Source organism: Leucopleurus acutus, assembly GCF_964270905.1.
Source record: "Leucopleurus acutus genome assembly, chromosome: 13".
In the NCBI taxonomy this organism is placed as follows: domain Eukaryota; kingdom Metazoa; phylum Chordata; class Mammalia; order Artiodactyla; family Delphinidae; genus Leucopleurus; species Leucopleurus acutus.
In genome coordinates this window covers 62,740,518-62,763,782 of record NC_139155.1, presented here as the reverse complement: position 1 = coordinate 62,763,782, position 23,265 = coordinate 62,740,518, and the positions used below count along the sequence as shown (strand labels likewise).

The following is a 23,265-nucleotide window of genomic DNA, read 5'->3' as shown; positions in this document are numbered from 1 at the left end:
TCTAAAGGACTCCTCCAGCCCCCAGCCTGTGAGCCTGACTCCTCCAAGATCCCTAAGAAGGACGGGACAAGCTTCCAACAGTGCACGTGGAAGCAAGCTTCCAACAATTTACATGTGATTTTCTGGGACTGAAAGCAAGGTAAAATGCAATTTTTAAAAATGCTTAAAAGGAAATTTTAAAAGTAGCTTCAAAGGTGATCAGGAGAGATGACAATGACTAACGAGGTAATACTGACACCTGAAAATTCACATGCAATGTGAAAAAAATGAAGAAGGAAGGTGACATCCATCTAAGACTTCTTCCTTAGTTAGGCAGTCACTTTTTAAAAGAAAATGTATCCTAAAGTTATGATTTAATCCAAAAGTGAACCATAAGATAACTGTACTCCCATATTTCTTCTTCTGTGATACAATGAAGGACTGGTGTGAAACAATATTCCAGTCCAGCCAAGCCAGCTCATTTGTACAGGATTTGCATGTATTTGCATAACTTCTGCATGAGTAGGTGTTCTCGTCATGCATCTAAATTTTTTTAAGTATTTTTTAAGATATTTATTTATTTAGGCTGCACTGGGTCTTCGTTGCAGCATGCGGACTCTTAGTTGCAGCATGCATGTGAGATCTAGTTCCCCGACCAGGGATCGAACCCGGGCTCCCTGCATTGGGAGCATGGATTCTTACCCCCGGACCAACATGGAAGTCCCCATGCATCTAAATTTAATTAAATAATTTCCATATCTGTAAAATGCCACAAACTACTGCCCACTTAGAGAAAATGCACACACACATACACCAACACATAGGATCAGCTACAGTTTGTAGTCTACATGGCAAGAGCTTCCCAGCAGCAACCTAGAAATAATGTCTTCTCTCCACCAAATTACTCTGTCCACAAAAAGACCAGGTTTCCAGAACTGGAAAACTGATTACTTCTACAGAGACCATAGAAAGGATGTAAAATTGAATTACAAGAAATGCCAACCCATGCCAACTTGTCAAAAAATACGTAACTTTGCCAAGACCTAAACCAGTGATTTCAGGTTCACATTTTCATTATGTGTCTACCTTAAAAGAAGTCAGCAATGAAGGTTCACAGTATTCCTTTGATGGGGTGCCCAAGCCCCAGAACCAAAGCACATATGGCATCTGCCTCAGGAGCCACCTCACCAATGCCCAGGAACCAAAGCATCTGCCTCAGGAGCCACCCCACCAATGCCCAGAATTGACCTCCTAGAGTCCACACTGCCTCCACTGTCATCCCATTCCCAAGTGGCCCCTGAATTGGAAAGATCCCAGATCTCTCTCCAGTGGTCTTTGTACCCCGGAATGATCAGGGAACAAGCAAAGGGGTAGCAAAGAAAAAATCTTAGATCAAGACTGTTGATCCTAAGTCAAATGTCTAAGGACATTTCTAGATGCTAAAAATGTTTTATAACTCAAGTTTCCATCATCTATACTCATCTCAAGCCATATGATCACCTCAAGTGGCTGGCGAAAACAACAGGAATAGAGTATGGGTCACAGAATCACAAATACACACAGAACACACCCAGGAATAATGTCAGCAGCCTACTCACGGATCACCTATGTTCGCACCCAACACTGTTGTTACTGTTTGCCATCTGCTTTTGAAACACCTAAGACAATGAGCCAAGGAAAACATCAGGCCTTCAGAAATGCTGTATTATTCTCTCTATCCACTCCATCATCCAGCCAAACAGCAGCCAAATAGCTCCCTGAGGCCAGGAAACTTCTGAACCCCACCGCACTTCCTTATCACCTGCTGAGCCCTTGATGGCACACAACTAGTGCATGAGGACTGACTAAACTAAAACACCCAACGCTGAGCATTTCTTTTTGGTACCCTAGAAGGGAAAGTTTTATTTTACTGGATATTTTCCAAAATTTCATCTGATTGGCTCAAAAGTACCATAATCAGCTAGACCAACAGATCTTGGGGCAATATTTCCCTGGTAAACAGGAAATGCCCTATGCTGTGGCCTCTACGTGCGACACCCTGTCCACCTCAAGCATAAAAAGCACGATTTTCAAAAACAGAATTGTAAGAGAAATGGAAGAGAAAATTACACTGGCCATGAGATGACACATTTCTATTCCTCAGTAACACTGCTTTGTCAAAATTCAGTAATTCTTAAAGATAAACCACATTTACATTGAATGTGATGCTCACTGTTCCCAAGAATCCTAAGATCTTAGTGGCTAAGGTTTGGAACAGAGCAGCTGCGATTCAGACCAGGCCAGTCTACAGGGTCTTCTGTGGGAGAAAGAAGGGCTGAGCCTGAGGTGAGGCAAAAGATGCCCGAGGGCCCCAGAGACCTGAGCCAGGTCCCTGCAGCTCCATTCGAGGGCGCTGTGGCCGCGAGCAAATCGCTGCACCTGCCGGAGCCACAGCCTCTCTAACCACTTCATTCCATTTGTAAAAGGCCTTTGCCAGGACTAATACTGTATGGTTTCAATCAAGTACGCAGTAATTATTTGCTGAGTGAATGCATGAGTGAACATATAAAAAGAATGAAAAAACTAACAGCCGATTTTGCCTTCAGATGCCTTTCCTGGTGGCAGAGGTGCTCTGCTGCCGATTATACTGTTCATCATTCTGTTTGCTGGAGCACAAAAGGCTGAGCCTGAGTTGCAAGGTGTGAGGACTTCTGTGAACACAGACTGGCTGGGGTAGGAGGAGGAGCAGGGTGTTCGCGCACCTGCTCACACATACTCCCTGGAGGGGCCCAAACTCCAGGCTTGATACACGGTCCCTTTCAGTTTTGTTTAGGTTCTTATTGCCTGGAAACTGAGAAAATACCTCAGAATTTAGTTAGCCTCAGGAAATTAAAATCCCTGTGTGTCACAACAGGTCCAGATGTGGCCCCTGCGTGGGCTGACTTTCTCAGGGGGCCGCAGTGCAGAGCGAGGCCTCCGATTTGCCCACTGGTGCTGGCAGTGACAGTCCTTATGCCAGTGACTGTACCCTCTTATATTCTTACAGGCCTACCTTAGAGGCAAAGGTTTGGTATAAATCAGCTACGGTTTAAATTTAGGAATAAGAGACTTTTTCATTTGTGTGGTATACTGTAACTTCTTAGAATATACACAGCATTTGACTTTTACTTAGTTTTATATCTCACTAAGTGCTTTGCTGCTGCCCACGAATAAGCAGTAGGTCACACATCTGATGGTAGACAACAGAACTCTTTCAAGATACTGTGATTTTTGCTTCTTATCAAAAAAGAAAATACACACACAGTCATACAGAAATAAGGCATAAAAAGATGCCTAAAACAAACCCTTATCTTTTTTTTTTAAGAATACTTGCCTGGAGAATAAATAAAGAAAATGATAAAACTGTAGAAAGCAAATAAATACAATCTTTATTAGTTATCAATTCTAGCCAAGCAAAGTTTGGATAGTATTCTAATGGCTTCAGGATTATTTTATCCAAAATAAGTTCGATATGCGAAGAAGTAGATGTTGAGATAGTAGGAGAAGACTTAGAATATAAACATAATCAGATTAATGAAGAAGCTGCTGAAAATTCTCCAGAGAAACAGGACCAAAAGGACGGACACACACACACACACACACACACACACACACACACACACATACACACACACACAAAGAGAGAGGAGAGAGAGAGATTTATTATGAGGAGCTGGCTCACACAATTATGGTGCCTGAGAAGTACCTCGATCTGCCGTCTGCAAGCTGCAGACCCAGGGAAGCCAGTGGTGTCAAAGGCCCGAGAACAGGCGAGCCAACGGTGTAAACCCCAGTCCCAGGGCAGGATGTCACACCTGAAGCAGGCAGGCAGGAAGCAAGAGGGCCAAATTCCCCTTTTCTCCGCCTTCTGTTCTATGCAGGCCTTCAACGGACTGGACGATGTCCACCCACACTGGGGAGGCCATCTACTGAGTCTGACTCATCTGGAAACACTCTCACAGACACACCCAGAAATGTTTAATCTGCCCACCTGCAGACTACAATGGGTGCTTTAAGACCCACTTCACACGTCACCACCTCCGTGAGTGTATCCACAAACCTTCCCAGTAGGGTGTACACGGCCCTCTCTGCCCTGGGCCCCTTCGGCACCACGTGTTGAGCGCAAGTCACTGTGGACTGTGACCAGGGACATGTTGTGGGTCTCCTCCATCAGATCACGAGTCCCTCTGTGAGGCAGGGCCTGTTTCCCAGTCATCTTTGTGCTCAAGCCCCCCAGAGGGCCAGCACACAGCTGGAGCTCTGATGTGAGTTAAAGATAAACTTTATCACCAACAGCTGGTCGTGACCCTGCTCATTGTCCCACTGCTCCTCTTCCAATAACAGCTTCTCTGTCTTCCCACACTTTTGAAAGCCAAGGTTTGCCCAGACTGAGAGGAACTTCCCTATCCTCTCACCTGTTAGCTTTCTTTCTTGATTTGACCAGGCGATTCATGCTCTAAAGACAATGGAGGCGCAGGAGGGAGGGTGAGGCTCCCACCATGCACACAGACGGCGCTAACACTGTAGAAAACCTTCCCACTGCACAGGATTCTAGAAGTCATTCCAGTAAAAGTCTTGTGGAATTCTTATCACAAATAATGTACTGTTATCCATAAAAGGTCACAATTTAAAATTTTTCCAATTCTCAGGAAAAACAAGAGCCTGACCAGAAATTCTCCCGTTTTTCCTTTTTTTTCACATTTCCTGTCTGTCTCCCCATCAGCACCCCTGACAACACAAGAGCAACATGCAGGCCGAGTGCGTTGTTCCTGGAAGTTGGCCCTACCTGGAGTCTTGTGTAAGGAATAATGCTTCACTCAGAACATGTACAAGAGGCCTGCTGGCCCGAATAATATTTATTACCTCTAAAGGAAAGGATAGTTCTCAATTCTATTCTTTCACTTCCCTTTAATTAGTTCACATTTTCAAATCTTGTAATTTTAAGATCACCTCCATACTTCAGCATATCTTTCTTTTGGATTCCTAATGGTGTCTAATCGAGAGTGTGCTTTTAAAAATAAGTTTGGGGAGTATTTTTTTAAAATGAGGATACCCAAAGAACTGAAAGCAAGGACTTGAAGAGATATTTGGACACCCATGTTTAGCACAACAGCCAAAAGGTGGAAGCTACCCAACTGTCCACTGACAGACAAATGGATAAACGAAATGTGGTCTATATAGACCATGGAATATTATTCAGTCTTAAAAAGGAAGGAAATTCTGACACTTGCAATAACATGGATGAGCCTTGAGGACACTATGCTAAGTAAAGTGAGCCAGTCACAAAAGGACAAATACTCTATGATCCCACTTGTATCAGGTCTTGAGCAGTCAAGTTCCTGGAGACAGAAAGTAGAAGTGGTTGCCAGGGGCTGGGAGTGGGGGGAATGGGCATTAGTGTTTAATGGGAATAGAGTTCAAGTTTTTCAAGATGAAAATAGTTCTGGGGATGGATGGAGGTGATGATTGCACAACAATGTGAATGTACTTAAGGCCACTAAACTGTACACTTTAAAATGGTTAAAACATACTGTTTTCCACAGCAACACTACCTTTCATAACCACCAACAGGGTTCCAAATTCTCTGTTATATATCTTCCACCACACTTTTTGAAAAAGGGGAGCAGCAGAATGTTTGAGAACCAATTAAAGATCAAATAATAGACAACTGATTTAAATACCACAATACTAAGTGGTAAAAAGTTCTTTTAATGATGACTCAAAAGCATCCTTATATCTTGCAAAGTACTAAAAAATACTTCACAAACCCACCTGAACCTGTAAAACAAATTTTCTCAAATGACTGAAGAATCTCAGCACATTCTCTTATTTTTATCAAGTCAACAGGGGTACCGAGAGATAGGGACTGACGTGACAGGACATGTGGCAGCTGCCAGACTAGCACCACAGGAAGCAGAACTCCCTGCCCAGTCATTGCACTGGGCAAACATGGATCAATCCAAGCAGAGAAATAAAGAAAGCCAAAAGCATCATTATTCTTGGAATATAACTGCATAGGTGAAATATTACAACAGAACAGAACCTGCATATCAGGTAGCAACTTTGGAACTTTTAAAAAGCAAAAGTAGACGCAGGTCGTGTTTGGGACGAGTCCTCCCTGCTCTAATTCGCTCTGGCTCCAGGGCACCCCTGACATCCTGCTCCGAAAGAGAGGTGCCTGGGTAACCTTCCCGGCTCCTCCGGCTCCACCCGAGGACTCAAGAGAAACATTTCTGCCCCTGGTGGACCGTGAGGCCCAGGCAGCAGGGGCACCACCCCTGACCTAGCTGAGGCACTCTCGCCCACACGGTCTTCGGGCAGCTGTAATGCTTTGTGTTTGCAAGTGATCTGCACACTTATCCAGCGATCCTGTCCCCCAAAGGCGACTGGCCACTCAGACAAAAGGCACTGAAGTGGGCACCACTGAGTAGCACCAAAGCCACGGCGAGCTGTGGATGAGGAGGTGAAGCACTCGTTGCCTGAGGTTTCCTCCACTGTCCTCTGGACAGCTGCTGGCCTATCATAATCACCCCCAAGCAAGTTGCCAGAAAAACTGTAGAGAACAAGGCACAGCAGATCCAGGGAAAGAGGGGGAAACTGCTGATTAAATGCTGGGCTGAATCCACACAGACCCCAGATGACCTGAGAGCAGCCGGCCCCCCTTCCAAGCACCAAGCTTGCGAAGGTAACCAAGCACTGGCAAGCGGCCTTCGGCAGGAACCATCCCCAACACAATATAACAGGAAGTTCAAGAAGAAAGCCCACAAAGAAAACCCCCAGCAGATGGGGTCCCCTCTTGTGTTGTCACACAATTTACTAAGCAGACCCCTCTCCTCCTCTGCCCGTCCTCTTCAATCCTGCCAACACCTCCCTCTCCCGACACTCACTATGCTTCCAAAATGATTTTCCCGAGTTAAATGAACTTTACCTTATGCTCTATTGCAAAAGCTCTTAACCTTCCTGGAGGTCAAAATCTTACCGAGAATCCCATCAAAGCCCTGGCCTTCTCTGCAGGAACAGGCACAATTTCCAGGAATTCACATATGTCCTGGGTCCCATGGGGGTTAAAAGCCTCTGCCCAGTGGTTGCCTCCTTCCATTTCCTTCCTGCATTGAATCTGAGAAACACTGGGCAACCGACCTCCATCTGTAAGAATTATGCAACTCTAACAAATGTCAAGAATCCTTCAGGACTCCTTTTGAAGGGGTGGCCCAACAAACCCGCTGGTATTAAGGTTCGAAGGGGAGGCCATCTCACAGAGACTCAGGAGGCCCAGCCAGTCAGACACTCAGAAGCCTTGAAGGACGCCCTCCCAGGTCACGACCCCTGTGCCTGGCACCTGCCCTCGCACGTGCACCGGTGTGACTTTGTGGGGATCACTGAGGCTCCGTCTGCTACAGCTGGCATCCGCTGCCACAGGCACATCCTCACAAGAGCCTGACCTTGGCGAGCACATTCACACGTGAGCGCCGTTCACCCGGGTGACACCCGCCGGGGCGGACGGGCAGGAAGACAGATAGGCGCTGCCCCCACCCCACGGGCTGCAGGAGCCGTCTCACCCACACACACAGATTGAGCCCACAAAGCCACATTTTTGAGCTGCTGCTGAGAATCCCATAAAAAGCAATGCTATTTCTAACCTCCCGCACCATGGAAAAATACACACGCCACCAAGCAACCCAGGATCTCTGAAAGATTTATTTTTATACTCTCCCCCATGCCCCCCACCTTTACCTCCCCAACAAAATTTTTAGGTGGAAAATTTGCTAGCTTTTTAGCAGTTTAACGCTGTGCTAGGCACTGACTGATGAAGTTGCTGTGTTTCAGTTTAAAGTGAAACATAAAGGTGTTTCTCTAATACAACTCTGAATGTCTACTTAATAACAAAATAATATAGTCTAACAATAGAAGGACAGCGTCCAACACACAGGCAGAGAAAATTCCCAAGTTCCCAGGCCACAGGCAGAAACAGCAGAGGTAACGAGGTTCTCTTCCCAGCCTCTAAGTGGTGTCCTGCCTGCTGGCCTTCCTCTTTGCATTGCTGGGTTTTCCTAACTCAAACACAGCACATGGCATCCCTGATGCCCTTGCTGAGTTCCAATTTTTCTCAGTGCCACTCTTAACCTTAAAGTGGAAGAATGAGGGAAAAGCAGTGAGATGGGGCTCAGATCTGAATCCCCTGATGCTGCACAGACATGGGGTGGGCAGGAGGAAGGGAGGAGGAGGAGAAGAGAGAGGAAGCAGGAGGTGGAAGGGCCTGAATGAGGCCTAGAGAACCCAGAAACTCTATCACAAGCCAAGAGGGACCCTGGAACCAGTCTACCTGGGATCTGTCCCAGGACCCCTCCCACTGGAAACCTTGGTGTCACCTTGGTTTCAATGTGCTCACCTTGACTTCCTTGATGACAACCTGGAAGGCCAGAGAGGCACCAACCCACCACTGCCCAGCTTCTCACACAGCCAGTATGTCTTGCTGCAGCCTCTGAATGACCCCAACCTAACTGTGAGGCAGAGTTTAAATCCTCCTTCAAGTTAGGGAACTCCCAACACAAACCTTTCATGGTTTATTCGACTTTACTGGACACTGGCAAAAATACATTTGGAGAAAGTAAGCACTCCTGTAGACAGTGTAGACAGCAGAGACCTACACTCAGAAGTTATGCTTCTCGCAACACTACTGATCCTCTGTGATGTACCTTGAAAGTTTAAATTTAACACAAAGACAGAAGTTCAGGTCAGGTTGCATCACCTGTATCTACGGTTATTTTTTGACTGCTAGAGCATCTCCCCACTGGGACCACAGGTCTCACAATGCAGGACTCCCACTTGGCTCCCTGGTCCTCACCATCCACTTCAGATCCCTTAAGGACATTGAAGGAAACCAAAAAAAGAGATGGGACTTTCCCCATCTGAACCTTCCACATCTGTGCTGAGAGCCAACCGGGTCTAAGTCTCGCAAAGAGGACAGGAAAAGGTGCAAAAAGCTCGAATTAATGGTTTGTTTACCTCCATCCCAGCCACTTTGTGCTTGGCCAGGGCACAGGCACCCCACCCACCTGACTCCAGCAAGATGCCCCATGAAATTACTCAGCAAACCTCCTTAGTCTTGCAAGAGGACGGAAAGCTCCGCCCCTGCTCTCTTCCTCGGATCCAGCCAGCCATGGTCCTTGGGTAAGAGCTGGCATTTCGATGGAAAACAATAACTGACATTTCATCAAGCTCCTACTACGCACTGAATGCTGAGTTAGGCATCTTCACAACAATTCCACAAAACAATTACTATCCTACTTAAAGATGAGAAAAGCTGAGACTCAGAGGAGGTTAGGACTTGCCAGAGTAACAAAGTGAGTAAAAGCACAGAATTCGAGCCCAAGGCCATGTTTCCAAATATACCTTACAGATATGAGAAGGCAAAGAGGGACCTGTCTTCAAATTTATCAAGGAGGTCAAATTTTTGAAATACACTTGATAACAACCTAGACATGGGGACCCAACCCGATTTTAAAACCAAGTCCAAAAAAATCCACTGTACAGTAAGACAGGCACATTCTGCAGTTAACAAAAAGCCCAGAATTCCTTGGGCCTTCCCATCCCAGCAGACAGAGCAGAGTGGTAATGCCTCCAGTCTGTCCTATCAGCATGTAGGAATGTCTCCCGGCCCAGCTGTGAGCTTTAAGGGACAGAATTTTACAAGTAACGGAACAAATATAAATTCCAGGACAATCAGCTGTAAGAACCTATCTTAGAGGTGTGAAAGCTCTTACAACACCTCTGAACCCAAGTATGTACCTGGAAATGACCTGTACTGCACCAGGTGACATGCAGTTCTGCAGAAAGGAATCTGTTCTTAACCACTGTTATGTTCAGAAGGAGCAATGCACTTTACTTTTAATTTAAAATCCATATACAGTAATGTAGTCAAGAAAAAGTTTTCCATTACCAATTCTGAAAGTTGCTTAAAATAGCTGACAGAATGAGGTAACTCCATATACGGGAGAGAATAGGGTAGTTATGTAATTTGCAAGATTTCTACTTCTGTCAAAATTCTGCAAATCAAGCTGCATAGTCCTTAGGGGCAGAATCAGTGGTGTGTTCAGTTACCCAGTAGAATTCTACATGAAGACAGTTCTAGTTTGTGGTGGGCAAAGTCAAAGAGGACTACATCTGAGATGATGATGAGAAACCACGCTGTGCCCACACTCTCTCTGGCTCTGGTGTAGAGAAGCTGCCACCTCCTGCTTCAAGCTGGTGGTGGGTATGCCAATTTATGGAAGAAAAATGGCGCACCTCAGCAATACCATGTCTGGGAAGGTAAGGGATTCTCAAACATCACACTGTCCTGTCAGGTAATGAAGAACCACATGAACGAAAAGTGTTCCATCAGTCACTGACCACTGGCGAGGCGTGCGGCCTGAGTGCCCCCCACAGAAGCTTACCACCGACCCTGTGAGACCCTACTGAATGGGCTCCACGTGTGCATATCCCTGATTGTGAAATCCACTCAGGAAAGAACTACGTAGGAACTGCACCCAACAGTGACTCAGGGAGTCTGTTAAGTACAGCATGGTTCTGAGCACCTACAATTTCAGGAAGCTTCCAACCTGTGAAAAGTCCACATAAGTTCAAGGGTCTGTGTGCCTTAGTGAGGAAGCACATTAAATCCCTCGTGATTCTCCAACTGCCTCATCTACTTCCAACAACCACCATGAATAAAAAGGCTTGGGTAAGCTCTGAAAGCCTCCGGGGGATCTCCATCGATCATTTCCTCTGACAAAAGTCTCATTGAACTCCTCCAAGTTAGCAGGCACTGTTTCAAGCCCTGGAGGAAAAAACAAGTGGGAGGGAGGGACATTCTTGCCCTTATAAAGCTTACATTCTAGTAAGGAATATGGCATAAACAATGAGTCATGCCTGGCACATTAAAAATTTAGGGGAGGGACTTCCCTGGTGGTGCAGTGGTTAAGAACCCCTCTGCCAATGCAGGGGACATGGGTTCGAGCCCTGGCCTGGGAAGATCCCACATACCCTGTAGCAATTAAGTCTGTACGCCACAGCTACTGAGCCTGTGCTCTAGAGCCCACAAGCCACAGCTACTGAGCCCGCATGCCACAACTACTGAAGCCCGCACATCGAGAGCCCGTGCTCCGCAACAAGATAAGCCACCGCAATGAGAAGCCAGCACACCACAACAAGAAGTAGCCCCCACTCCCCACAACTAGAGAAAGCCGCGCACAGCAACGAAGACCCAACACAGCCAAAAATAATAAAGAAAATAAATAAAATTTTTTTTAAATTTAGGGGAAAAGAACCTTATGTTGTATAGAATGTTTTTACTTTGCTGAAGACGCTCATATATTTCTTCATTTGATGTTCTCCACAGCCTGGCAATTAGGCAGGACAGGAATCACTAAAATACTTAAGAGTTGACAAAATAGAAGCAAAGAGAGGTGAAGAGACATGCTAAAGGGTAAAGCTGGGCAGGTAAGCTGAGGCAGGTAGGATGCTCCTGGTACCACCCCCCGCCAGGCACCTTCACTAACTGTCCCCAACTGGGGCTGGCTCTGAATTGGGCTTTGGGTCTGAGGATGCGCAGAGGTGACCAAAACATGTGTGTCATCTAAGCTTCTACTTCCAGATACCCTGAAATTTATACCCCAGGCCACTTACTCCCCACCCTTCAAGAAGAAACACAGGAACACAAACACAGCAAATTAGGAGGTCAATGCCCCCCTACAGTACAGATCACGTGTGCTACCAACACACAGAGAGGAAAACCTGCTCACTTGCTGTTACAACAGCCAGGAGAGAGAGAAGCTGACATCCGTTCAGTGTGCACTACATGCCAGGTGCTGTATGAAGCATGGTGGCTCATCACGTCCCACGGCAATCCCGTGATTATTCCCATTTTATGAAGTTGGAAACCAAGCAGAACAAAAAATTTAGAATGAGAAAGAAACAATCCCGTTTCTCACCAATCTTAAATGTTTTTAAACATCTGGGTATTAAATGCTCAGGCTCAGCAATAAATAGAAATTGAATAGTAAGATTATTTTCCTTCAGATATTCTAGTAAATCTAGAAATATGTATTTTATATACATTCACAGCCCACTATGAATACACTTGGGTATTAAACAAAAAAGGAAAGTCACATTTAATCTGATATCATGCAACTTTCCTCCAATCAGAAAAAGTTACATTGGGAAGATAGTTTTTGCACCTAGGAGTTGGGACCACTTTCTTGAGAGGGACACAATCTCAGAACAGTCAGTGCTGTGACAAGCTCTGCTTCACAAACATTATCAAAGAGAGGAGTCTCAAGCTCTACTCACCTTTTAAGCTGTTATGAAAACTGATGGGAGTTCCTGAAAACGGTCCAATCAGGAGATGGCACTTTGATGTTACAGATATAGAGCTTGAACTGCTGAAAGGAAAAATAAAGAATTCCAGTGAACCATTTCTTGGTTTCTTTAAGTGTACCATCCCCTTCTCCAAGTTCTGAAAAATACTTGAGGACTGTCACAATAAAAGGCACAGATACCAAAATGAATAAAATAAGCATCATATAATAAACAGAAGAGAGAAGACCCCCAGCACACAATCTGGGTACGGGGTATGACTGAACTGGGGATAAATTCTCCAGCAGCCACAGGGCCACAGGTTCTCAGCTTCCAATCAAAGGACACACATTTGTTCCTTCAAAGTCACAGGCTTTTTCTTCAACGAGGGGTCATGAACATGTAATTGACAATGTCTTTATTGGATTAGGGATTTTTAAAATTATAGACATCCTAAATATGGCTGTCTTAAGAACCCAAAGTATCTTGTCGACCACATGGATCCACCGATCCTTAACTATAAAGGGAGGCAGGCCCAGCAGCACTTTTTCCTCCCCTGAAACACATGTTTAATTTTGTGGGAGCAACAGTGACCCCTGCTTAGTGAAGACCCAGCTAAGGTGACAACTTCCATGATTGTGTCTGCTAGGCTATTTTAACCCCTGCCCTCCACCCTGTTGGCAGGACGTCCTCCCGACTCTGTTTGGTTCCAGTTCACACAACCTGTCACCAGCATCCTCCTCTCAGCCTGATTAGTACACTGTCCTTCTCGCCACTCCAGGTCATGTCAGGTGACCGCCTCATGCCTGACAAAGCAGTTCCAGGTAAACTCAGTTGGCTCTGCCTCAGATGGCACAAGCACCTCTCAGCACCCAGCTGGCCAATGTGCAGGATTACACTCTGGTCCAAGGGTGAATAAGCCACCATCTGTCTAGCTTGTGTGCTGCAATGTACTCTCCAGGAGACTTGCCCCCCCGAAGCATGTTCCTGCCATATGTCACTCCTGAGTGATCAGCCAATGCTAAGACATTCAGATAAAAAATGACTGCGTCTAGCCAGAGGACCCCTGTGAAATTCCTGTGGACATCCACCCCAAACATATGAGCCAGACACCCCACTGTTTTTATATAACTCCTTCCTACCAAAGTGGTGAACCTACAGACATTACTTTGTCCTCCTGACTTTTACCTATACTGAGAGAAGAAAACAACCCACTTCTGACTTTCCGGATGATAGTTTTATTCCTCAATTGGGACTATTCTCATCAGTCTTCCTGAGATTCAAATGCTGATTTTGAGGGAACAGAAGTCAGTGGAGTAACCAGAAATGTATGTAGTGGATAGAATTCTAAGGTGACCCCCAGTGGGGCCACACCTTTGCATAATTCCCTCCTGTTGAGTGCAAGCAGAACCAAAAGAACATGACAAAAGTAAAGGGATGAACCAAAAGAACATGACAAAAGTAATGGGATGCCATCCCCTTGATCAGGTTACGCTATGTAAGACTCCACGTCAGCCTACTAGAAAGTGAGGGACTCCCTTCCTGGCTTTAAAGAAGTGAGCGACCATGTCTGAAGGGCCTGGAGGCCACATGGCAAGGAAGTGCAAGGGCCTCTAGGAGCCAAGAACAGTCCCCAGCTGACAGCAGCAAGGCAACAGGGACATCAGACCTACAGCTACAAGGAACTGAATTCTGCCCACTTAAATGAGCTTAGAAGTGGATTCTTCCCACACTCACACCTCCAGAAGAGAACACAACCGGGCTGAGAGCTTGTCTGCAGCCTTCTGAAATCCTGAGCAGAGAACCAACTAAGCCATTCCCGCACTCCCAACCCATGGAAACTGTTAAGATAATATGTGAGTACTGGTTTAAGCTATTAAGTTTTTGGTCATTTGTTTTGCAGCAACAATAAATAAATTTAATTTGGCAATTAATTAAATATGAGTATATAAAACACATATGTATATATTAAATGCACACATAACTAACACATCAAAACAGCCCTCTCTACCTGCCTCATCCATCCATAAGCAAAAACTCATTTCTCCTACTTGACTATGAGCTCTCTGTGGGCAAGAACCAACATCACCATGACCCTAGCATCACCAAGACTGTGAAGAGTATGTGGCATGTGGGATGCCCTTAATATATTTTTTAAAATAAGCCAAATTAAAAGAGTTATGGGGCTTCCCTGGTGGCGCAGTGGTTGAGAGTCCGCCTGCTGATGCAGGGGACACGGGTTCGTGCCCCGGTCTGGAAAGATCCCACATGCCGCGGAGCAGCTGGGCCGTTGAGCCTGCGCGTCCAGAGCCTGTGCTCCACAACGGGAGAGGCCACAGCAGTGAGAGGCCCGCATACCGCAAAAAAAAAAAAAAAAAAAAAAAAAGAGTTATGATTTGTCAATCTCTCATTACGGCAATAAGGCCAAAACAATAGAATTTGTGCAATCCTTCAAAGCAGAGCTCAGAGCCACAAAATTAATGTCAAAATAGGTGGAAGATACTAAGCCTCATATTCTACCCCCAAATGATGAATGGACAATTTCTCCGGGACTGGTTATGTCATTTTACCTGTGAACCTGAGTCACTGCTTAGAAATTTTGCTCTGCAGTTACCACGTTTGCCAAATATCCTTGCCCCTTCTTGGGCATTTAGCTATCAGCTGAAGGTTAAAAACAAAAAAATTCCCTAAGAAAATTTCCAAAGTAAAAATGTGTGAATCACTCTTTTTTAAAAAATAAATTTATTTTTATTTATTTATTTTTGGCTACATTGGTCTTCGCTGCTGCGCGCTGGCTTTCTCTAGTTGCGGCGAGCGGGGGCTGCTCCTCGTTGCGGTGCGCGGGCTTTTCTCACTGCGGTGGCTTCTCTTGTTGCAGAGCACGGGCTTCAGTAGTTGTGGAGCGTGGGCTTCAGCAGTTGTGGCGTGCGGGCTTCAGCAGTTGTGGCGTACGGGCTTCAGCAGTTGTGGCTTGCGGGCTCTTGAGTGTAGGCTCAGTAGTTGTGGCGCACGGGCTTAGTTGCTCCGCGGCATGTGGGATCTTCCCGGACCAGGGCCTGAACCCGTATCCCCTGCAATGGCAGGCGGATTCTTAACCTCTGCGCCCCCAGGGAAGCCCATGTGAATCACTCTTAATTTTCCATTTGTATTGATAATTCATTCCCAACCACAACGGAAAAACCTGTGTAGGTCAAATCCCCTGACTCTAATTCTGAAACAAAATGCTAACGTCAACTTCATGACAACCTATTTCAAAGGTTCTTTAAGATTTTTTATTTTTAAACTGCTGATTTGTAATTCTTTTAAGCAAGATTTTATTTAAGCTCTGCTTAAAATAAAAGTTGAATGCATAAATCATCCAGTTTCTACTATCCTCGAGAGAGAAATTATTGGTTTTTTAATTACAAAGAATATTGCAACTCAAGTTGTGTCTATCTTAGATGTCAAAAGAACTAGTATAATAAAAGAGAGATTTTAAAATATTCAAATCAGTTAAATTACTGAAGGGAGTACAAAATAAAAACTCCATTCATTACAGAAGCACATCATACTCTCTTAAAATCTATATTCAAGATCTTATTATAAAAAAGAGACCTTATTATATATTCCTACTCCCTCATAAATCACTCAATAAACCTGAACATTATCTCCAACGTTTACCCCTTGGTGCTCAGCCTCTCAGGCAGCAGAATGCTCACACTCAAGCCAAGAAAAACTAAAAACACCAGTTCCATGACATATGAGGCAGAGAATTTCAATAAACTCACCACTTCTCGGCATAATTTTAACTCTCTTGGGCCCATCTCTATGTGTGAAAATAGCCAATGACCCACAGCAGGGAACAGGAGGGGTCACTGAGCAACCCCTCCCCAGGCAGAGGAAGAAACAGGCCCAGAGGACAGAACCCACCCAGTTCCCTCCACACTCAGCTCTAGTTAAGTGCAGGCCTTTTCCATCATCTCGCAAAGCACAGCTCCACACAAAGCCCAATGCTTCAGAGAAAGAAAACTGCGCAAGAATATTACACCCACACCCAGGAAACTAAGCCTTTGCGAGAGTGGTTCACTCAGAATTAGTAAGCACAGGCGCTCATACAAGGAGCTGGCGGCGGTCCTCCTGTACCATGCCCCGTGCTCCGATCACCTGCAGATGGTCCTGCGGGGCTGAGGTGGACCAGCCCCAAACCGCCTCCTGAAAGCCACCTCCTGACCCGTTTCCAGCAGTCAGTGGCTGCAGCTGGGGAGCCGGTGAGAAGCAGGGCGAGAAGCGGCGGGGCGCTGGTATCCCTGCTGAGGAGCACGCGGACAGAGCCCCTCGCACGGGAGGGGCCCACACGAGGGGCAGAAGGCTGAACTCACGGGGGAAGTGAGGCACGATCCTTCTTAACCCTCACAACCTCCTCGCTTTCTCTAAGGTAACAGAATACTGAGATTGGGAGAGAAGCCCGGCCGCGGATCCTGGGCCCCAGGAGGAGGGGCCCCTGAGAACATGACGTCCCCAGGGACAAGGGCAGGGTCTCCGCCATGGGCGGCCTGTCTGTGGGACGGGGACGTGCACGAAGCCGTAGGTGTGGACTTCAGTTACGGAGAGATGAGGGAAACAGAAGGCCTCTCCTACCTAAACTGTCGCGGAACGCAGAGGCGGCCAGTGGCACAGCCCGAACGGACGCAGGACCAGGCGCAGGCCGCATCCGGTCCTCTGACCACGCAAGGGTCGTTTTCTCCCTGGGGCCAAGTTGTTCCAGAGCAAATGGACCGAGGTGGTGCCGGCCTCCTGGGAGCCAGGCCGAGCCCAGGGCAGCCCCTGCACAGGCCGGGCCCACAGCCGGAGCTGCCTCCAGAGAAATGTCGGGCCTTCTCAGAGCAAACAGCCGGTCACCTTAGGCGAAATTGCACAGGATGGTGTCCTGTCTCCGTTCCGCTCCAGACCGACTGCCTCGAGCTGTTCAGAAGCTCCATCGCCCAACCTTACACAGGCGAGAACCACCCGTTAGGGAACCTGGCCATGGCCACCAGGGAAACGCTGCACTGCGAAGCCACACCATGGCCGACATGGCAGCCGTGCGGCGCTTCTGAGGCGCGCGCAAGCACACAAGCACACGCACGCCCCCAGGGGAGCGCGCACACGGGGGCGCGCACGCATTTGCGCACACGCAGCAGGGTCTTAAAAGCCCTTAGGGCGGAGCCTTCCAGATCCCAAAAGCCATACGTTCCGAAGCCAGAAGAACAAGAGTTTTCAGCAAAGCCAGAAAGAGCACCTTAAGGAAACATCAAAAAAGATGCTGGTTTCCTTTAAGTGATGTTCTGGTCCAAGGGGGTTAGCTTCCTGCTTACAACTGACTCTTGAACAACAGGGGTTTGAGCGGCAGGTCCCCTCAAATGCGGGTTTTTTTCCAGCTTCCTCTTTACAGATCTTTAAGGTCACTAAGTGTGGGGGAAAATCTGTGTTGGAGTAGAGGTCACAGCGTGAGGAATCAAAAGGAGGAGGGTCCGAGTCCTGATTCCACCCAAACTCTTCATCTTCCTGCCCTTGGGCCGTTACCCGTCCATCCCTTTGTTTCGGGGGTAGCTCGCGGGTTGGCACCCCAACCCCAGAAGCTTGATTTCCAAACTCAAGGGAAGAAGAAAGGCAAAGCCCGACGCCTCCACAAAAGATCACCAAGCACTTGAACGAAAGCGTGACGAGGACCGCAGGACGTCGAGGTCCTTCTCTGATCTGGAGCCGTGCTGTCTGGTGTCCGGGCCTCCTGGAAGGGCCTCTCGTCCAGCTGTTCTCTGTACAAGAGGCCTTGCACACATCCAAATGCAGATGCTGTGGACCACGTGGGTGGGCCAGAGTCCTGACCCCCAAAGGCTGGGTGGGGTTGGGGCCACAGCAGGCTCAACCCAGGCTGGGGAAGCAGCGGCATTTTGAAGACCCCTTATGTCCCAAACTTCCTGCAACGTGCTCTCAGAAAATAAGGAAAACCTAGGTTGTCATTCCCCTGATAACCCAAAATGTAACGGGAAGCAGGACAGACACAAGCAAGCCTGTGCTGTCATAATAAAATGTCAAGACCGGTTTTCATAAGCCAGAGATAAAAACTGTCCTCCACTTTTTACCGACCTCTGTTAATAGTTTACATCCAAAACAAACCCAGTTCTTGGTAGAGAGCTGTTCCTATGAGCCAGGTCCCTGGTCCTGGGAGGGAGCGGATGCTCAACACCAGGAAGAGACGGGAGACGGGAAGCAGCAACCCGAGCGCGTCCAAACCCACCCGAACCCCTGGACCAGCATCAGGCAGGCAGGTGCACGAGTGCCAGATGCAACTCAGCCTCACTCCCACCCCCGGGCACCTGGGGGTGGAGGTGGCCAGACTGTGGAGGCGCCCGTGCAGGCGGAGTGAGCAGGCGCATCCCCGCAAGACTGGAAGGAGGCCAGAGGTTGACAGGGGGGTCTTGGGACGAGGTTCCGGAACAAGGACAGGTGCTGATCAGACTGAACGCAGATGAAGGTACCAGAGATGAAGTCGGAGAGGCAGTGGGCCCGGGGCTCGTATGCAGTCATAGGGACTGGCTTTGACTGGAGAGGAAGGAGGAGCCGTCATTCCACAAGGGCTTCCACACCTCAACAACCAGGCCCTGGGCCAGATGGCTGAGGCCACGGGAAGAGGCAAAATCAGGCTCTTCCACCCTTAGTGGCGGCTACGGTGTCTATTCAGTGGGCTGAGTAGTGGGGGCCTGGGAGCCAGCATCCTGTTGGCTCCTCTCCACCCTTTACTCATACAGATGCTGAGCCTTCACCATGGCAACCAGAGATACAGGAGGTCCTAAAGGTGTCCAAACCAGCATGAAGCAAATTAAGTTCAAGATCATTTTAGTCTTGACTATACCTCACTGAATTCTAACTATTTAAGTCTATCAATGGTAGTTATGCTAGTTCTATATTAACTACAAAGGTTTGAGAATCATAACATCCTATTTCCCAACATTTCTGAACAGCAAAAAAATGTTTACTGTTCACTGCTATCTAGATACGAATTTGTCATTTTGGTAAATTGAGCCAATAATAAACATCTATGTTTGGTCTTTCTCCTTCATTAAACTACATAGACTATATCTTGTAATACTTCCTCCATAACCCCTCCATAATATTAGTCACGTTGTACTTTCATTTTCAATGCAATATATGTGTGCATGTATATGCATACACACCTATATACACATGCATAATATATAAATACACATGCATATATATGTATATACATACACATACACTGAGTTGTGATAGTAAATATTTATATATACTTATCACATGTATAGCTTAAAAGTTTCTGAAACTACTCAGCCTTACTATGTGACCTACATTCCACCTTCCACTGCAAGTCACTTTTTTTAATTGCTGGTTGTGAACTAATGAGTTCATGACCTGCTAATTAGTTGGGCGGTAGTTCTCAAACCCTGGTTGGGCACTTAAATAACTAAGACACTTAATTAATGACTATTAATGAATTAATAACCCCATGTTCATCACAACATCAGCTGTCCCCTCCTGTCCCCCCTACCCTCCCAACCCATAGAGAAGAGCAAACTCCAGTCTACCAGGAAAACTTTAGGGTATCCTGAAGGACCATCCCTCACAGCACAGCCCTGCAGACTAACCAGAAAGCAAAAAGGAGCCAAACAGAAGTCACCCATCTGCATAATCTGTGCATAAGCTCTTCACATAAAGTCTGGGACCCAGTATCCTGAAATAACTTAATGAAAACACATTCTACTGCTAAAGGATCTTTGCCTTTGGCTTTCAATGCTTCGATAAACTTGTAAATGGTCATTAAAATAGGCCCAGCATGGGCACTACTTTGTACCCTAGAACAGGACAGATTCACACTCAGCTGGTCTGCAGTGAGCCCCAAGAGTCTGTATTTCTTACAAGCTCCCAGGGGTCCCACTGCGGTGACCCAGTAACAAAGCACTAGACAGCCCTGGTCGTTGGCAGGTCAAGATCCCCCCTTAGCCCCCTAATAATATGTGTTCATTGCACAGCGGACCCCTCAGCAGAGAGCACCTGCTTGAAGGCAGGTATTCAGGTGACACCCACAGCATGTTCATGTTGGCTTCAGGTGACGGGAGCACCACTGATGGTGATGGAAAGGCCACCTGGCCAGAGTGGAGGTCAGCACCCAGGTGAGGGAGTGAAAGAATGCAGGGCCAGGCCCAGTGCAGAAACCTATAAACCGCCCAAGAATGAAAAGAGACATCTGTTTGTAAGTAACTCAGACACAACAACTCGGATACACTACACGTGAGCCACGTTCCATCAGATGGGCTCGCGAGAGCTGCAGCAGCTGGAAAACGTACACTGATGATGAAACCATTGTTCAAAGAAACGTCCATTTACCCCATTTTATGTGAAAGAAATACAGATGCTCCCAATACTCCCATGTTAATCAATCATTTTAATTGAAAATAGATACATGGTTCTACTACCTCATTAGAGGTCAAGTTCGTTAGAAGTCAACGTCTGGTGGTAAAGACTGGTTGGTCATCAGCCAATTGCTTATATTCCATTAGGTCACAGTTTTTTCTTAAAAAATTACCACACTCCTCTTCATTTTAGACTATTCTTAGAAAATATTTCCCAACATTTTCTCCATGAGATCATCAAAAAATAACTATTGAAGCTGAAATTCTACCCACTTGGAAGCAACTATTAACCAACTAGAGCCTGGACATACTGTTCTACATGCTACTGAATTAATAAGGATAAAAATAAAATTCCAGAAAACCTACACAATTCAGCCTTCTCTTATTTGAGGCCATGGAGTCTTTCATCGTTCTTGCGGGTTTCATTAAACTAAGCACAGGACACTGTAAACTGATTTGCTAGTTTCCATACTTGCTGCCAAATTTCCACTTCTGCAAAACCGATTTCAACCAGAAAAAAAAGTAAAGCTAATCTTCTAGTTCTTCACATGGTCCAATTTATTCAGAATGTGGGGTAAAAAGTTGGAAGAAAGGAAATCAATCGTTGGCAAATAATGCAAATGTTAATTTATTACCTTTATTATTTTAATCACTACATTGTCTCAGATCATTTCCTCCTCTGAGTTCTGGAAAGCTTTAAAAACATGAACACTGCCAAACAATGACCTTGTTATAAGCCAAAGTTCAGTTATTTTAAGGAATTTACTACCTTTTAGCTGAAGGAGTTCTCCTGAAAATCCTTCCAAACCACTAACTTTGTTAAGAATTTATACAGGTTTACAATATAATACTGCATAGCTTCTAAACGTTTTAGAGTTTTACTCTGTGCATTATTTTAGCCTTTAACAAAGCAGTACAAGCTAAGATTAATGACATAGGTGAGGGGAGGGGAGATAGGGAAAGCAGGAAGTGACTTTAGCACAGCAACGCTAGTTACAGAGAATCAAGCCAAGGGCAGGATGCGATGTGTGCGGGATGCTTCAGCTGCGAAGTACCAGAAGGAAGAGTAGTTTTGAAAGCATAACATTTTGCATCCACTGACTTATCAAAAATCTCCCTTCCTCAGCGTCTTCAACAGTAAACTCAGATAAGCACCAAGTTTTCAGATCCTCAGATGAAATTAAATCCACTTAGCCAGAACCCAAACAGCTGAGAAATTCAAATAATTGGAATTTTTGTGAGAAGGAAAATCATTACAACCACAAAACCTTAACACACAAAACGACTGGCCAACTTCCCAGTTACAGTGGCTGCCAGGACCAGGAGGGAGAGGGGAGAGGAAGGGAGGGCCAAGCCAAGAGCAGAAAGCCACAGGAAAGGGACCAGATGCCCCCATTTGGAGAAAACTGAGGCATAGGGAGAGGAACAGACTGAGGGGAAAGGCCAGGAGTCAGCCCTGTCTGCACCCATCCCCAGAGGCACAAAGTATCCTGCCACTGACGAAGATCACAGAAATCATCGTGATGCTGGGGGCTCAGCTTGAAAAGTACGAGAATAAAAAGTCTGGTGAAAGAATGCCCTGGTCTGCACAAGACTTAAACCCAAACTCAGAAAGGACAGTTAGTTTACATCCATTAATCCCATACTTCGCCACCTCCCTCTTCCCTTTGACATCCATAAATTTGTTACAATCTGCCATACATAAAATAGGTAAGCAACAAGGATTTACTGTATTAGCACAGGGAATTGTAGCCACCGTCTTGTAATAACCTATAATGGAATATAACCTACAAAAAACCCACAAAAACAAAACCGAAGTACTGTGCTGTACATCTGAAACTAACACAATATTGTAAGTCACCTATACTTTAATGAAAAAACACAAAACAAAAAACCGACAGTTAGTGACTCACAATCCAAAGCAAGCCACTACCTGGGCCCCAGCACTGCCGCTGGACGCTGCTGCTCGCACAGGGGTGGCCCCAACCTCCGGAGAGCTGACAGACAACGAGGATGAACGGGGACGAGGCTGAGGGGCACCCACGTCTGAAGGGAGGGTGGCTGGTCTCAAGCTACAAGGCAACAGGAGCCAGGTCTGAGTGCTGGGAAGCATCCCAGGCATGTGAGCTGCACAGGTTGTTTTTAGAAAGTGAATTATCATGCGTAGGCTGCCCCTGGAAACCTCCACAATTCCTGAGAAAACTGTCCTTGTTCTGCTCAAATCCCACCACGTGTGAAGGGGGACTGGTGCCGCTGCTTCCAAACAAGCGAGACAGACCACCTTCTGGTGACTGTTGTGCTGCAGGCCTGTGTGTGCGCACACGCCTCCAGGGGCTGCAAGTACAGTTTCCAAAAGTAACAAACATTTCTTTGATAATTTAAAAGTGCATGACTCTACATGATCACATGCAGAAGCTGTTTCAAATACACTTAATTATTTGGGTCTTTTTGCAAATACAGGTATAACTGAAGACCGCGACTCAATTTCAGAAGTCATCTCCGTAACTCAGACTTGCAGTCCGAGGAG

General features: G+C 46.3%; 1 protein-coding gene across 1 annotated transcript in view; it reads right to left on the bottom strand.

The window, feature by feature from the left end:
* LDLRAD4 (low density lipoprotein receptor class A domain containing 4) overlaps window positions 1-23,265 on the bottom strand; it is a gene marked incomplete at its 3' end in the record, with an annotated part of 302,663 nt that overhangs the window by 246,914 nt on the left and 32,484 nt on the right. Inside the window, 1 exon segment of the mRNA XM_082853053.1 lies at window positions 12,328-12,419.